Below are 14,596 nucleotides of genomic sequence, written 5' to 3' on the forward strand. Positions count from 1 at the left end.
TCTAGCAAGAGTGAAAGGAGTGAAGATATTTACAACATTGGCTGTTAAAATGTCACAGGCTTAAATGCGGAAAATGCATTCATATTAAAAATAAACTAAAAATCGAAATAGACAAGTGAAAACGCAACCGATACACACACAATTTTATTGATTTCGCAATGTAATATTTCCTTAAGGGGAAAATTATTTTCAGTGCTCTTCAATTTTTCAACACAATCTATTACGAGTGCTTATATATCTTTAATATTTTATTGTTTAACGTTCTGTTATATCCTATGGCTGGGCACTTAACTCTACTTGTATTACAGAGCCGAAATACTTCATGTCTAATCGAGAAATATTACCTCATTGTTCTTGTACTGTATTCTTCTTCCTTTTAATCCGTTTCTACGATCATGGTCATCATAGTTAACGTCATCGTCAGCACTATCGTTGTTGTTAGTGGTGGTATATTTTATATTGAGTGGACGTGCTCAAACATAGCTTCGTGGAAGATATGCCTGTACCACACTGCATTTAATGAAAGCATTGTATTCTTTTTTTTCATAATTTGCGACGAGAACGCTTTGGAATACTTGAGTATCCACTTCAGGTTACTTTAGTGTTTGTGTTCGGAGATTTTTTAATATTTCTTATTTTGGTAAACATACGTTAAATTATATTTAAATATGGCTTTTTCTACTGGGATAACGGTGAACTGTACTAGTTGCAAACAAGTCAGTTGGTGATTATTGGGCTCTTGAAAATCCGAAAGACCTGCTCGAAAGAACACTGCCTAGCCTAAAAGCGAGGGTCTGGTGTGTTGTTGGAAAAGCGCCGTCAGTAGTCCTTAATTTTTTGAAGATGATAATGGAAATACTGCTACTGTGATCTCCGGACGTTACCTCGAGATGATAAACAACGTATGTGTATTCGACGTGTGTGGTTTCAGCCAGAGCATCAATGGACGTTCCTCGCACTCATTTCTGTGATCGCCTCATTTTCATGTTTTCTGATATTCCTTGGCCCCCTCGGTCCACTGATTTGACAATGTGTGATTATTTCTAGCAGGGAAACCTCAAGGCGCGTGTGTAAGCGCATAAGCCCCATACATATGGAAGTCGCCCCAATCGACAGAGCAATGCTGGAGAGAGTGGAGGCCAAACTCCAACAACGCCTTTAAAAATGCATCAACGAATTCGGACACCACATGACGGATGTTGTTTCCCTTTTTGACAAATGCTAATCCAATACGAACACGTTAATGATTTATAAGAAGCACTCCGATATCTAGAGAAGTCATGTCTGATGGCGTACAAGTAGCTACTGAAACTGACACAGCAGCGGATACTCTTGGATTCCCAACAATGAACAGCGGCTGCAGTTTGGTACAATATATCTTTCTGCATACCATCTCTTTGATCGAACACCGAACTAAATCAATCACTAAAAGAGACCGGGTGTTTAGTATCTAGAATGTTGAAAATTATCCTGGCTTTCATTGCAATCAACTAACTTAATGTCTTTTACTTAAATTGATGTCTTTTACTTCACCTAACCGTCATAAATTAGTATTATGTTGTCCCCCCCCCCGTATAAATTAGATTTTCACAGCCAATAAAATTAATCATCGTAATCAGCAACATGTTGACAGGAAGTAGGACGATGTTACGAGCAGTGCGGCCTGTTTCATCCAGAAATGGGCTGAAGGGAAGATCTCAATGAATCGAGATGTCATATGCCTGTATCGCATCCTTCATAATCTACCGCCTGACAAATATGCAAGACCCCCATCAAACCAAATTAGGGCATCTGCTCTTCCGCGTCTTGTGAAAGAGTTGAGTTTTACAGGTCTATTGATACCGTCACGTAAAAAACGGAATTAGCATGTCCTTTCTGCCGAGGCAAAGTCTCTGCCAACTCCAAAGATTCCTAGTGTGTTCTCCCGTTCTAACGCTGCTTTCCCTTAGCTCGACCCGTTGGCGAAGCTGCAGTCTTATGTCAACAATTACCAAAACTGGGTGCCTAGCACCTAGAATGCCACCGAGGCGTTACCACCTTCTATCCATCGGCCAATGCGGTCGGTGGAAGTTCCACTTAAGCGGTATAATGAGCTTTAATGGTAGGTAAAGAGATGGCGTCGATGAAGAAGTAAGGATGCATTTCGAAGGACTTTCGTTATGGTAACTATTTTGTATCGTTTCCAGAAATCGTAGCCCGCTAATGTCACCGAGAAGGACTAGTGGTCTGAGATGAAATCTATGGTTACGATAGATCAGCTACACGAAAATTTTCGAGACGCGTAGGGTGATGAAACCGCTCATTGCTGACTGAAGGAGTTTTGCAGAACTGCGTGAAGGATGCCTGTAGGAAAAAGCTGGCTAGAGTTCGAGTTCTATTGTTTTCCTTTAATAAGATTAGTTAGACAGTTTCCCTACATCTGGGGACTATGAGGAAGTCAATCCCGTGACTATGTAAAGTCAACCTCATTCAGCACCCATTTAGCAAATAAAAGTACACCCATTATCACAATCGTGGTCATCGTCGTTGTTGTTAATATTATTAATAAGCCCACTAGCTGGCAGAATGGTTACCAGGCGGCAGGCTGGCAGAAACGTTAGCACGCCGGGCGAAATGCTTAGCGGTGTTTCGTCTGCCGCTACGTTCTGAGTTCAAATTCTGCCGAGGTCGACTTTGCCTTTCATCCTTTCGGGGTCGATTAAATAAATGCCAGTTACGCACTGGGGTTGATATAATCGACTTTATCTGTTTGTCTGTCCTTGTTCGTCCCCTTTGTGTTTAGCCCCTTGTGGGTAGTAAAGAAATAAGTATTTCTTCTGCTTCTACGTTCTGAGTTCAAATTCCGCCGTGGTCGACTGTGCCTTTCATCCTTTCGAGATCGATTAAAAGTGTACAAGTTACGCTCTGGGGTCGATATAATCGGCTTAATTCGTTTGTCTATCCGTGTTTGTCCCCTCTGTATGTAGTCCCTCGTGAGCAATAAAGAAATAAGAATGGTTACCATGCCGAACAAGTTGTTTAGCGCCATTTCGTCAGTCTTTACTTTCTGAGTTCAAATATTCCGCTGAGGTCGACTTTGCCTTTCATCCTTTTGTGGTCGATTAAACAAGTACCAGTTATGCACTGGGGTCGTTATAATTGGCTTAATCCGTTTGTCTGTCCTTGTTTGTCCCCTCTGTGTGTAGCCCCTCGTGGGCAATACAGAAATAACAATGTTCACCATGCCAAACAAGTTGTTTAGCGGCATTTCGTCCGTCTTTACGTTCTGAATTCAAGTTCTGCCGAGGTCGACTTTACCTTTCATCATTTCGGAGTTGATGAAATAAGTGCCAGTTACGCACTGGGGTCGATGAAATAAGTACTAGTTGAGCACTAGAGACGATGTAATCACAAGCCTTCTCCTCTAAAAGTTCAGGTCTTGTACCTATAGCAGAAAGCATTATTATTAATATCAATATCGTCATTATCATCAACGGCATCTTTATAGTCGTCGTCTCGTTAATTTCCTGACAGCAGGTAATGGAACACTAAAACATACGAGGTTAGCACGTGCTTGTTAGCCTGCGAAGTCATGTGAAGTTCCGTATGTTTTGAATATACGAAGCAGTGGCTTACTGGGTAGTTCTTCACATCGCTATACATACTTGTTTCTTTACCTGCCTCAACACAATTCATGAATATTTTCCTTTATACCCTCTTTTTTTATTATCCTCTCTCTCTCTCTCTCTCTCTCTCTCTCTCTCTGAAACAATTTATATCCATAAATTCTCTGAAACAATTTTTATCCATAAATTCTATTTTATTTTGGCACATATTGTCTAAAATTGAATCTGACTTATTCGCATTGATAGATTCGTGTAAATGTTATCCGCAGTTCCAATACAGTTTTATCTTTTGCCGTTGTTTATTTATTTATTTATTTATTTATTATTATTATTATTATTATTTCATTATCATTATTCACGTGATCACGTGACCGACCAGACCATCAGATGTTTTTACACATCGCTGGTCACAATGCGTTCGCATTGTTTTAGCCTTCGAATGACGCCACCCCGCTGGCTAAGCGAGCAGGCCAAGAGAAGAAAGATAGAAAGAGTGGTGACAGAGTACAGCAGGGATCACCACCCCTGCCGGGGCCTCGTGGAGCTCTTTATGTGTTTTCGCTCAATAAACACTCACAACGCCCGGTCTGGGAATCGAAACCGCGATCCTACAACCGCGAGTCTGCTGCCCTAACAATTAGGCCATTGCGCCTCCATTTATCATTATTATTATTATTACTTTTTTGTTTCTTCTTTCAAATTTGCTTCCATTTCTTGCCGAGTGTTTCCCGACTCCTAGGGCAAAGAAACTCATAGTATACATTGGTAGGCCATTAAACCAAACTCAGTAGTTCGTTAATTTAAAAAAAATTTTTTTTTTAAAGTTAAATTAAAATACATGAGCAGCAACAGTTCTCACATCGACAATGCTCTTCTCAATACGTGTGATGTACCAGTTAAGACAATCTTTTGCACTTCTTGCAGGGATGGTAAGCCAGGGATCATTCTCATATAATTTTCGGTTCCCTTCTTGATCATTCCTAGTGCTCCTACGATCACTGGTATTGTAACCGCCTTGAGATGCCACATTTTCTCAATTTCAATGAGTAGGTCTTTATATTTTCTGAGCTTGTCAAACTCTTTCGCTGAGATATTATGATCACAGGGGATGCTCATGTCGATCAATAAGCAAACTTTATTGTTTTGGTCTTTCACAACAATATCTGGTTTATTGGCCTTGATGGTTCGGTCTGTATGTACTGGAAAGTCCCACAGAATGGTTACATTTTCTCCTTCAGTTACAGCCCCAGGGTGGTGATTATACCACTTGTCGGCAGTTTTGATATTGTAATGCCGACTTATTAGCCAGTGGAGATATTGGCCAACTCTGTCATGTCTTAATTTATACTCCACTGGTGCTAAGACTTTACATCCAGAGATTAGGTGGTCCACTGTTTCAATCATGTCGTTGCAGAATCGGCATTTTGGGTCTGCTCCATTTTTCATTACATTGGCCTGGTAGTTCCGGGTTAATAGGCTTTGATCTTGAGCAGCCAGGATGAAACCTTCGCTCTCTGCTTTTAGCCCTGAGCTCCGTAGCCACTGATGGGTTTGCTTCTGGTCAACATCAGCTTGTTTGCTGCGGGTCACATATTTGCCGTGCAGAGGTTTCTCCTCCCACCTATCAGCCAATTGCTCGTGCGCTTTTTTCATTGCCATCATTTTCACCTTCTTTGCAACAATAGTTGCCGTACTTCCCCCGGGTTGTTCAGTTTGGGTATCCTGCACGAAATCAATAGCACATTTTTTGCTTTCCTTTATGATAGAATGAAGCTTCTTTCGTCTCTCGTGATTTTCCACGAGCTTTAGCATCCAGTCATTCGATATTTCGAGATATTTGGCCAGTCCAATTGTGGTTGTTTTGTAGACTAGTTCAAATTGGATCAGGCCTCGATCTCCTTGGGCTCTGGGAAGGTAAAGGCGATCTACGTCTGCCTTTGGGTGGTGCATCCTATTACAACTCAGCAGCTTGCGTATTTTCCTATCTATATTGTTTACTTCACTCATATTCCAGTTCAACACATTGTAGCTATAAGTAACAACTGGAACTGCTAAGGAATTTATAGCTAACACCTTGTTACGTGCATTTAGTTCAGATTTCAGGACTGCACGAACTCTCCTATAACATTCCTTCCTGATCTTCTCTTTCATGCTTGCATGCTGAATACCAGAGCCTTCATTTATCCTAAATATTTGTATGTTTGTTCTTGCTCAAGCTCTCTTATGACTGTGTCAACATCTAACACGACTGAATTTGTGGTCTTCACTTTCCTTTCTGGAAAGTGGCCTTGGCACACTTCTCAAGTCCAAACTCCATCTCGATGTCATCGCTGAATGCTTTCACGGTGCGCAATAGGCCTTCAAGTTCATTATTGTCTTTACCATAAAGTTTTAAGTCATCCATATAAAATAGATGGCTTATTTTTTTATTGGCAATTTTATACCCATACCTGTTCTGTTTAATTCACTTGTAAGGGGTATTAGGGCTATGCAGAATATTAAAGGTGAAAGTGAGTCACCTTGAAAAATTCCACAGTTGATGTTTATATTTTCTGAGGCAAGTACTCCATTAGAGTGGTTATAATTGGAGATTCGTATCCACAACGACATATTGTGCTTCAGGAAGTTTGAAATCACAGGGGAAATTTTTAAGATGTCCAGCGATCTCAAGATCCATGGATGCGGTATACTGTCGAAGGCCTTTTTATAGTCAATCCATGCGGTGCTGAGATTTCTGCGCTTGTTGTGACAGTTCTCAAGGATCATACGATTGATTAGCAGTTGATCTTTGCATCCGTAAGAGCCTCGGCGGCACCCTTTTTGTTCAATGGGGAAAATATCGTTCTTCTCCATGAATGCATATGTTTTCTCCGCCAGGATAGATGTTAGGATTTTATACGTGGTGGATAGACAGGTTATAGGCCGATAGTTTTTTGGAAGGTTGGTTTCGTTATTCTTTGGGAGTAAGTAAGTAATGCCACTTGCTAACCATTCAGGTGTTTTCTTTGGGTCTCTCATAATTCCATTGAGCAGCTGAACTAGCTTACCGTGTGCGCATGGGAGCGATGCTAGCCAGAAATTCGGCACCCTATCTTTACCGGGGTATTTCCAATTATTATTATTATTGTTGTTATTGTTATTATTATTATTATTATTATTATTATTATTATTATTATTAGTAGTAGTAGTAGTAGTAGTAGTAGTAGTAGTAGTAGTAGTATTAGTAGTAGTAGTAGTAGTAGTAGTAGTAGTAATAGTAGTAGTAGTAGTATTATATTTGCTAGAGTTGTTCATCAAACAATTATATACTGCAACGCAATTGTTTGCTGTGCCTTGAATATTTCTTAGAGAAGTTATACATACTATTGTAATATGTACATATATTCATACATATGTGTGTGCGTGTGTAATATTTGTGTGTATACAATATATATGTTTATGTATGGATATGTGTGCGTATTCTTGTATGTGTGTATTTGTATATATAAGTGTATATATGTACACATATTTCGCCTGGTGAAGGATACCGAGATGAATAAAATTTAAAAACCAGTTCACAGGTAATCCTCTGCAATAATTGATTCTACACAAAGGTAGGGGTACTTCTATTTCCCTCTGCTCTCAGAAATATAGTAAAATAGTCCTACTGTCACTGGAATGGAAAACTGTGACAACCGAAGTTACTGTACACTAGTTGAGATATAAATTTATTCTTGGATTACTTCTACACTCTACGATTTTGTCAGTGTCTTTTTTACTATCATTCATTTATATACATACAAACATATATACATACGCACACAGTAACAGACAGACAGACCTATACATACGCATTCACATACACATATACACACTCGTGCGCGCGCCGCACACGAGCACGTATATTTTTACAGGATGTTTATTACAGAATATAAGTTATATAACCTTTATTTTGCTTTTATCTAAACCGTGATACACTTAAGTCAATATATACTATGTTTCGTTCTTAGGCAGTATATTTTTAGATTATACTATATTTCCTTCCATTTTCTCTCGCTTCTACGCCGTTTTCTTCCTCATTAGAATTCATTTTTCCCTTGACGCTCAGTATTTCCTCTTCAAATGCAATATTATCTTCTGTTATTCTCTTCCGTCACGCAGCAACCATATCACACACTGTACTCCTCATATAACCGAACACTTGATTTTTATTCCTATGTTTAAACCTCACTTATACTCTTGAGACCCTATTATTTCACCAAATTATAAATAGCTTTTGAGGATTCCCTTATGGTTTCCTTTCGATTTAACACATCGTTAATTCATCTAGTTACATTAACTATTCTGAGTCATATGTCTCTTGATAGATTACAACAAACTAACCAATGCTTAACACATCTTGATAAAGCAGCATGCATTATTGACTTTGCTAGCAAGTATTCAAACATCGTGGCTTTAATATCGTTGACTGCTTCCAGTTGAGTCACTTTCTTCACATGACATCATATTGTAAATAAGCAGGGTGTGAATACTTAAGGTTATTTGTTCTCCTGAGGCGTGATCTTCCATCGTTATTTTCCAGAAGTAACAAGGTAATCAGTATTTGTCCCAAAGAAACCCCAAATAAAGTATGAAATTCTTCGTAGAGAAATATTAGCACAATTATGACAAAGCAAAATGTTTGCTTTCTCAGTGTTGACAAAATCTTCTAATCCCTCTTATTTATCTAAATCAGTCCTACCGACACTGGGAAATACTGTCCTTCTGGGGACGCTAGGAAAATCTAGAGGGCTTTGAAGAAACACGAGGTGATAATGGAGTGGTCAAATGGGGTTACTCGATTACAATGCTCAACTACGTACTTTTCTCAGGTTTACAAAATAGAGTTTAAAAGCTTGTCATAAAATTCCTAAGGGAATTGCATAGAAAGATATATTACCGACTAAAAGCAACCTCAGAAACAATATATTTGTGTCAAGTGTAGCAGCAGCAACAAGATCAAATGTGTGTGTGTGTGTGTGTGTGTGTGTGTGTGTGTGTGTGTGTGTGTGTGTGTGTGTGTGCGTGTGTGTGCGTGCGGGTCAATGTGTCTGAATGTATGTTAAGGATGGGGGTTCTTCTTGTTCTAAAATTGTACCAGACTGTTGTATTCCCTAGACATCTGATATTGATACTACTGAATACCTTTCATACCAATGCCAAATACGTGTGTGTTATTTAAATTCAGTCTTTTTTTGAATCTTTGAATCCTCATAAAAAATAATAATTACACTGAGGGGATTCTTAGACACAAACAATGAATTTTTATAATTTTATTATGGGTAAGAATCAAAACAATTGTATGTCATTCGTCTTCAATATCTATTACTTATTACTAGCAGAAAGATCACGCTCCCGGCGGTTTTCTGCTAGCCACTCTGTGACATGTCTATATTTGATTCCCAATTCTAATAATTTTTATAGTTTAAGTCTAATTATTTTCTCGTGTTTTTATGTTCACTTGCTTAGTAAATATTGATTTAATTATTTTATTACAGTCATAATCTCTCTTTTTTAATCAAGCATCAAGGTAGTCCAACTACGTTTGATGTGCCAAAAAACATCAGCGATCGCATAGAGGTATTTTAATACCTATAACGTATCAAATAGCCATAGGAATGAAATTCACTTGCTAGATAACGACGCAAAGGAAATAAATCACATGAGTTTGAAGCTTCAGTAAGTTTTAATAAGTTGCCCATTATGATTTTTTTCAGTATGTATAAATAATAAACTTAGTGTATTTATACGGCGAATTTAAGTCAACAAAATACATGATTTCCTCATCTGAAATAATGAAATAAAACTTGAAGGGAAAACTTTATAACAAATATATATTAAGTAGATTATTATTAATGAAAAAAATTAGAGGCGAGGGAGAGAGGAAGTGAATGACTGTGTTGCAAATGAAAACGATGCATTTTGTCAGAACATATTAATATTGTATATCAAATGTCAAAGTCTGCAGTGAACGTAACGCTTGGCAAAAAATATTTAAATTTGTGATAGTAAATAATAAGATGCTTCGAAAGTGCCTTTTTTTCGATATATATTAACAGACGAATTTATAAAAATTTTCCAGAGTCAAACCTATAATATGGTTATTATGGAGGGTGTGAGTAACTAACTAAGTGACAGCCCAGAAATTTACATGTAGTTATATATCTGAGTCAATCTATTATATATATTTATCATTAATAATTGGTAGAACTTATATAGGTGTGCAAAGAGAGATAGGTAGATAGACGGATAGATAGATAGATAGATAGATAGATAGATAGATAGATAGATAGATAGATAGATAGATAGATAGATAGATAGATAGATAGATAGATAGATAGATAGATAGATAGATAGATAGATAGATGGATAAATGGATATACACACATACACACAAGTCTGGTGCTGCGAGGACACATGGTAATGCCGTTTCCTTACTTCTTCAAATGTACCCAAATTTAAAATGATCTAATTTGGTATCATTGATCCGATATGTGTTGAAATATACCAAAACAATTTTATTCCTTACAAATGTATGTCACCTTACTTATAACTTATATGTTAATTCTACTTACTGAAACTTGCTAAAAAGAATATTTTGCGTTAAAGTAGTATCTCCTTGTATATACAGTCATCAGTAATCATAGTGTTTCCATTTTTCTCAGCCAATATTTTTTCATTAGCCTTCTTTTGAACTCTAGTTAATGCAACATACAGCTGAACATGTGAGAAGAATTGTGTCGGAAGATATATTCCAATTCGATGAAAAATCTATTCCTGTGCCTTGTTGCAGGTCAAGGCAAAAGCTGGCTTGACAGGAAATTCTTTGCGTGTAAATATGAATGGAAATTCCATTTCTTAAAATGCATGTGGTATTCTTGGGATTAGCAGAGTTGATCTTGCATAAGGACCAGAAGCAACCTCAGCCTCCATAACATGATCACGTAAACTGACAATGATGTAGCGTGTGCCATTGCAATGTCCATTTGAAGCATCTAAATTTCACAGAAGTCTTATGCAGCATTTTCTTCAGTGTGAGAATGTCTGGTGGAAACCTTGATGGTATTTGTTGATGAACTCAATTAGGTACACAGTTTCTCTATAAACTGTATATGAACTTCTGTATATTTTTAGATCACAAGGGATCCTGGTCAACAGAAAATCATTCACAAATTGTGTTGCTTCCTTTATTGGAGTAACGATTGTTTTATTTGCAAGCCACACAGGGTTTTTGAAGTTATTTGTGAGGTCAGCATATACAAAATCGCATAGAACTGAGAGAGTACTACGTTCAAGGAAAAGATCATTAGGTAGTTTGATTTTGAATTTACCTAGGCTTTGTTCAACAGAGATGTTACCATTTCCTACATCAAGAAGTCAAGAAAGTAATTAGCAAACTCTCTTTCATCAGAATGAGCTTTTGTAAGAAGTCTTAGATTGTTTTTTCACTCCACTACTTCCACATGATCCCAAAGAAAATATCTCTTTAGTATTACCTTAACAATTTGTGGTCTGACGCCATTATTTTGAAGTATGATATTCTCCTCTCAAGATACCCTAACCAGTCAGGCATGTGTAACGGAAACAGAATCGCGTCTACGTCTCCGTGCATATTTAGACATCTGTTTCATCTGATGCAGTCGTCCGCCTTCCTCTCTGCTGTTGTGTCTTTGTTGCTAAATTTTCTTTTTCAGTCGCATACTTTTTGGGACGGCCCATGTTGAATTGCAAAATTTCAAACGTGATATTTTTGTAATAACGAAATCAAACCTGGAGAGAAATTTTGAGTGTATTTGTGTGTGAGGGAGAAAAGAAGGGGCAGAGAACATTGCAAACATTGAATGAAAATAAATATGAAATGAAAGAAATCATTTAAGTGAAAGAGTGCAAGAAATAGCAGCGATCACAAAGTTATTATTGTAAGACTTATAGCGTTTCGAGTACCCATACCAACAAAATCACTTCTTCATTAAAAGAATATATATATATACCGGTATATTAAAGAATTTTCATTTTATCAAAAATATTCATTTAACAAACTCCGGAAACATAATACTCTTGAAATTATGCCTCGTATCAAATATATATACCTATTATCAAATTATCATTATCGCCTGCATCGAATTAATATTGTTTATCATTAAACATTAAAACCTATTACACAGTCAATGCTTCAATATTTAAATTTGAAAAGAACTGGGAGTTACTAAAATTCAATAAACTTCAGAAAACGAAATTGAAGTAGATTTCTTAGAACATAAATTTATAAAAATATATCCAGACGGCCTTTGATATCTTTCAGTGCATTTAGTAATTGTTAAATACCTAATTAATAAGCAACTTTCTCCATTATAGCATAGATATTCTGTTATATTATTATAAGAATATAACATAATATAGTATTATACTAATAAATTTTAATTTTTGAATTGACAATTGTATATATTTCCATTTTCTATTCCTTGCATGTATCTCAATTTTCTCTCCATATATATATATATATATATATATATATATATATATATATTATATATATATATATAATATATATATATATGTATATGACTATATGTATGTATATGTATATATATATGTATATATATATATATATATATATATATGTATATGTATATATATATATGTATATATATATATATATATATATATTATATATATAATATATATATATATATATATATATTATGTATATATATATGTATATGTATATATATATATGTATATGTATATATATGTATATATATAATATATATATATATATGTGCGTGTATATGTATATGTATATGTATATATATATAATATATATATATATAATATATATATATATATATATCTTCGTTACAATATCATAAATCAAGAGAAGAGCATACCCTACAAAAAATATAGGGCAGTTTATTTTAGAATGTGTAACGTAACAGTTGAGGTAAAAAAATACATTGGTTTCATATCTAATGTGAACTATTAGGTTCTCAAAGTTCTTGCAGAATTTTTTATTTTGGTTTTAAATGATGTATTTTCAAATTAATGTTCGTTAAATGACTTTATATATCATTATAAAGCCCATTTGTTGGTCTATCGAATCGTGTTACTCTTTTTTTTTTGAATAAGTAAGCCATTTTCTCCGGAACGTTGACTATAACATGGACAAAAAGCTAATTCGTACACTTTTCTTATTTCACTTCAAGCTAGGTCGAAAGGCTGTTGAAATAGCTCGCGATATCAACGATACGTTTGGCCCAGGAACCGCTAACGACGGTACAGCACAATGGTGGTTCAAGAAATTTCGTAGCGGTGACTAGAGTCTTGAAGCTGATAAGAGCCTTAGTGGAAGCCAATCTATGCACAACTATTCGAGACCTTGCTTCTGAATTAGACGTAACATATACGACAATTTCCAACCACTTGAAAGAGATTGGGAAAAAATACTTGAGAAACGATAACCAGAAAAAAAAAACGCCGTTTCGAAGTGTGGTCTTCCCTTCTTTTACGCAACAAGAACGATCCGTTTCTCGACCAGATTATGACTTGCTATGAAAAGTGGATTATTTTACGACAACCGGCGATGCTCAGCTCAGTGGTTGGACGCCGACAAAAGCCCCACAGCACTTCCCGAAGCCACAGTTGCACATATTGAAGGTCATGGTGACATTTTGGTGGTCTGCGGCCGGTCTCATCCATCACAGCTTTTTGGATCCAGGCGAAACCATTACGGCGAGGAAGTACTGTCAGCAAATGGATGAAATGCATAAGAAACTCCGACAACAGCCAGCATTAGTCTATAGAAAAGGACCAAATATTCTCCACGACAACGCTCAGCCGCACGTCACACAACTGACCCTGCACAAGTTGAAATGCGAAACTCTGCCTCATCCGCCATATTCACCAGACCTTGCCTACCGACTATCACTTTTTCAAGCATCTCGACAACTTCCTGCGTGAGAAATGCTTCGAAAACCAAGACGATTCCAAATACGCCTTCAACGACTTCATCGCCACCAGAACGCAGGATTTTTACGCTACTGGCACAAACTTATTTCGCGTAGGCAAAAGTTGGTTGATTCTGATGGTGGTTATTTCGATTAATTAAGTTTTGTTTGAGCCGGGATATGTGCAGCTGAATTTAAAAGTCAAAAACCGCCAGAACATTCTTGACAACCTAGATATCTCTTCAGTTTCTCTAAACAATAACCGTTCTCTGCAAATAATGTTGTTTTTTTTTAAACACAAGAACGCAGGTGATAGTTCAAGAACTATTCCTCTTAAAATTACGATCGGGTAGTTGTCTTCCTCCGCTTCCTAAAATGTAGACAACACCCCAGGGCTTCCGTCCTGGAGTTTAGGGTCCCGGAGAGATGCAACACAACAACACTTGCAGCATACGTATAGCGCCTAAAAGAAGATCATGTACACTTTAACATCAGGTAGAAATTACTGGAAGCTTGTGGACTCTATCGCAAAGGAATAAGACTGTGTAAATTGTGTATGGCAGAAAGATATATAATCCTCATGAACTCACATGACCTAGGAGGCTATGAGAGGTAATGGTGTCGGTGGGAACCAAAGGTGTCAGGTAATGCTAAATAAGTGCTATGGATAGACCTGTATGCCTTTCTCCACAGCAGAATCTATGTCTGTAGATGGGTAGAGTGAAATCACATCCATACTACATACTACACAACCTGTGAGATCGTTGGTGTGGCTGCAAGTACTGATTTTACTGAGGAGATATTCCGTGCTCACACAGACATCAGGAGACATCTCTATGAGAGGTCGTAACACCTGTGAGATGAAGTAGGACAGCATATAGTTGCTGGAGATATTCGGACAGACTCAAGACTATTGAAAAGTTTGCAAGAAGCTAAGAAAATTTTAGGAAAATAAAAATAAGAATTAAGTGGAAATTTTACCGATGGGTGTGTTAAATTATAAGGCTCAAAAAGAAAATGACTCTCCCC

At 36.8% G+C, this 14,596-nt stretch overlaps 1 long non-coding RNA gene across 1 annotated transcript; it reads right to left on the minus strand.

Annotated features, from left to right (window-relative positions):
• Positions 1–859: 859 nt before the first annotated feature.
• Positions 860–13,789, minus strand: LOC118762721. Its single transcript, XR_004998472.1, has 3 exons — positions 13,668–13,789; positions 6,905–6,913; positions 860–871 (listed from the first exon to the last, which is right to left on the minus strand). It is a non-coding gene; the product is annotated as an uncharacterized LOC118762721 (long non-coding RNA).
• Between the last annotated feature and the right edge of the window lie 807 nt (positions 13,790–14,596).

The sequence above is a fragment of the Octopus sinensis genome, linkage group LG3 (assembly GCF_006345805.1).
Source record: "Octopus sinensis linkage group LG3, ASM634580v1, whole genome shotgun sequence".
Classification (NCBI taxonomy): domain Eukaryota; kingdom Metazoa; phylum Mollusca; class Cephalopoda; order Octopoda; family Octopodidae; genus Octopus; species Octopus sinensis.